The sequence below is a fragment of the Chrysochloris asiatica genome, unplaced genomic scaffold, assembly GCF_000296735.1.
Source record: "Chrysochloris asiatica unplaced genomic scaffold, ChrAsi1.0 scaffold00011, whole genome shotgun sequence".
Lineage (NCBI taxonomy): Eukaryota > Metazoa > Chordata > Mammalia > Afrosoricida > Chrysochloridae > Chrysochloris > Chrysochloris asiatica.
In genome coordinates this window covers 25,488,625-25,492,454 of record NW_006408529.1, presented here as the reverse complement: position 1 = coordinate 25,492,454, position 3,830 = coordinate 25,488,625, and positions in this window count along the sequence as shown.

Sequence of the window (3,830 nt, the reverse complement as noted above, 5' to 3'; positions counted from 1 at the left end):
GGGACAGAAATTTTCTCATTTCAGTTATTTGAAGACCCATGGTAACTTAACTGGTATTTTCTATGCATTTTTCAAGAACTATTTTGAAGATGAACTATAAAGAGATTTGGTGTGTGTGTGTGTATTATAGTAGCTATTTCAGGAGAGATTAGTATACAGTTTAATCCAGTTTCAGAAAGATAATCCCAAAGACATAAAATCTTAGATTTCTTTGACTGAATTCATACAAACCAGTACTTTCGTTTTTTCATGTTACAAATGAATATAAAGTAATTTATTTCAACATGATTATAGCGTTGTGAAAACATATTCATTAATATTAATAAGCTGGAGCCCACCATGTATTATGTAGTTCAGATACACTACATTTATTTTAGGTGTTTCCATATGGAATTGAGTGTGCTCATGATGAGATGAAAGCTACTGTTGTTAACTGCCTTGAAGTCTGTTCTGACTCATGACACCCTATATAGGGTTTCTGAAGAGTGGCTGGTGGGTTTGAACTATTGACAGTGATGTTAGAGTCCAATGAAAGTAGAGAAAGGAAAATACCTGAAGCAACCTAGCTTTTTCTAGTTGTTCAGTCATCAAGCCAGGGGTTTGGCCTAACAACCTTAAGTATCACTTTCAGCATTCTAGAACCGCTTTAAAAATCAACTCTGGTAATTAGGAGTTAGGCTGGTAACCTCAAGGTCAGCAGTTCAAAACTACCAGTCGATGAGGTTTACTGCTCCTGTAAAGATTTACAGCTTCGAAAACCCTATGCAAGCTCACTACGAGAAAGGACCAACTCCACTGCACATCACCACCACCACCACACGAAATTGTTGAAGAGGAACCTAACTTGGGGTGTAGACTTTCATTGAAAACACAACAAAATATATTTTTTTAATCTACATAACTTTAGAATTGTCACCACAAAAGAAAAACACTGAAGCAAGAAATGGGCTTAGGAAAGAGTACTTGGAAGCAACCACCAAGCTCTGGGGAAGGATGGTAATAATGATTACTCTTACAGCCACTAAATAATTTAACAGAAGAGTTAATATTCTCAGAGCAAAAAAAAAACTGTGTTTATAACTCTGACGATCCCTGTTTCCTAATTTCTCCACAGTCAGTTTCCCCAGAAGATGGATCGGCATCTCTTCTTAGTGGTGTATTTCCGATTTCCAAAAATTTCCTGCGGTAAAGTAGGCTTCCTTAACGCCCAAACACAATTGTTTCACAGGTTTGGAAACTGGCGCCCTCCTCGCTGCCCTCAGCCTGTTTACCCTGGAGCCACAAGTTGAAGCAAGAATTTGCTAAGCACTATTCATGGACACCAGCTGCTCGTTGGAAACCCCATACAGGGTCTTTATGGGTCGGAATCGCCTTGAGGGCACTTCACAACAACAATAATTCATGGATAACGGCCTTAGCGCCTCAAGGCTTTCTAATGGTGCCTTCATCAGGATGGGCGACTCGCTCCCCACTTGTCCCAGCAGATGAGGGTCCCGTCCGCTGAAACCCTATTTCCGGGACCTGACAGCAAACCTCTACCAGGGAGACAACTGACGCACTCCCCTCCCCCGCGCGCCTCTAAGCGCACAGTGGGGCAGCTCCAGCCACCAAGTGCCGAGAGTTGCAGGCGCAGCGAGAGGGCACCCTCCCTCGTCCTCACACTGCCACCCGCCTCCTCCGGTTTATCCGAATCCAGGGTCAAACGGGGCAAGTTGGGCACCTTCACTCACACATCAAGTGCCCCTGAGGTGCCGAGCGGTGAGGGGCGCACTGGCGGGAAAGGCCCTAGGGCGCAGGGAGACGACCCTAGTCCTTGAAAAGCTGGCTCGAAGGCGCAGCCGGGTAAGCCAGGAGAGGCGGCTGGGGGGTGGGGGGAGGACAGAGCGGGGGCGGAGCGGCGGCTCCCGCCTCCTCCGTAGTCCATCTCCTCCTCCTCGTCCTCCTCTGGCAGTCATCGCCTTGCAGAGCTGAGGAGCCAGGAGTCCACGGCACTGGCTCGGGGCTGCGGGATGGGGAGTTAGCGCCACGGTGGCGGCAGTGGCCGCAGCGCAACCGGCCGCCGCCCCCGGGCCGGTTCCGCCAGGGGCGCCGGGCGCGGCCAGTCAGCCCCAGAGCCAGGCCCGCAGGCGGCGGTGGCAGCAGCGGAGTTGGGCAGGTGGATGCGGCTGGAAGATGGCGCCCTCGGGCCCGGGCAACGTCAAACGGCGGTGCCGGCGGGTGCTATACTGGATCCCGGTTGTGTTCATCGGCCTCCTTTTGGGCTGGTCTTACTATGCCTACGCCATCCAATTATGCATAGGTGAGTGCGCCTCACCCCCCACCCCCATGCTCCTCGCTCCTCACTCCCCGCCGCGGGCCCCGAGACCCTCGCGCGACCTCCACTGGGGCTCAGCCCTCCGGCCGGCGGAAAAAGTGTACAGTCCTGTCAACAGCTCCCTATAAACCCCCTTCGCATCCCACCCGGACAGTACTAGGACTCCGAGAACCTGGGCGTACACATTCTCTTCCTACTCCGGAGACTCCTCTGTCCCCTCCTCCCCCAACACCCCTGAACATTACTCTGGGCTGGATCTCCGCTACACTGGGGCCGAAAGCAGTCTCTGGGCAGCCTCCTTCCTTCCCCACTACCATTTCCTTCCCCAGAACAACTCTCCAGTTACTGTGTCAGCCACCCTAACTCACTAGCAGCCAAGCCAACCCCACCCCAGCCACACCCCCTAGCTGGGCAGTAAAGTACCCGGGAGAACTGTGATCTCCTCTATCAGCATCAGCATCCTTGTTGAGAGATGAGGCCGGGAAGGCTACGATAGGGGCTGCAGGACTAGGCTGGGCCCAGAGTCCGAGCTGTGCCAAACTCTGCCAAGCATGGTAGCCTCGGCCTCTGGTGTCAGACCTACTGTAATTCATCTTTAACATTTTTGTGACCGCCCTGCAAGGCGGTTATGCTGCCTTTATGATTTGAAGATTACCGATTGGACACTTTCTAGTTTAAGGGCAGGGGTGGAGGAGAGATGTTAGAAAGTATTTTCAGACATCAAGTATACAAAACCCTACTTTAGATGTGAGAATCATGGGATGGAGGAAGGGTCACTATCTGAGGTTCTTTTCTTTCAAAGAGCCCAAATCCAAGTTTAGGTTTCTGAATTGGTGGATTCGGGTACTTTCAATGTTAAAATTTTTAAAAAGGAAGAAAGAGAGGAAGAGAAAGAAAGAAGGGATGAAGGGAGAGAGAAAAAGGAAGGAGGGAAGGAAGGAAATTGATTTTGCAGAGCTATTGAATAAAATTACGTTCTTTAATGAAAACTGGCTTCTACCTTCAGAGGTTTCTATGAAAACGATTCGGCCTATGAGAACAGGTGTTAAAACAGAGGTAGCCCTTTGTGTTAATAACACTGTGAATTTTTTTATGTGTGTGTTTGTCATTCCACCTACAAAACTGTCTACATTTTTGCCCTACCAAGCGTTTAGCCTGAGGTGTGAGTAGGAGAAAGATTAACAGTTGAACCTTTCAAATTTAAGCATTTTCAAAGCTTCAAGGATCCAGACATATAATGTTAGCTGGAAACCATCTTATCTCAAAAAGTTGCCCCTTGTGAGAAATAGTAATGTCCAAACCATACACCAAAATAATGACTAATATAAATTTGAAGGGAATGTTATTGTGTTGTTAAATGCCATCAAGTCAGTTCCAACCCATAGTGATCCTGTACAGGGTTTCCAAGGAGTAGCTGATGAGCTTGAACCATCGACCTTGTGGTTTACACTGACATTGCAGTCCTGCACATTAACCTACAGTGCCACATCAGGATCCCTTGAAGGGTATTTTGGTG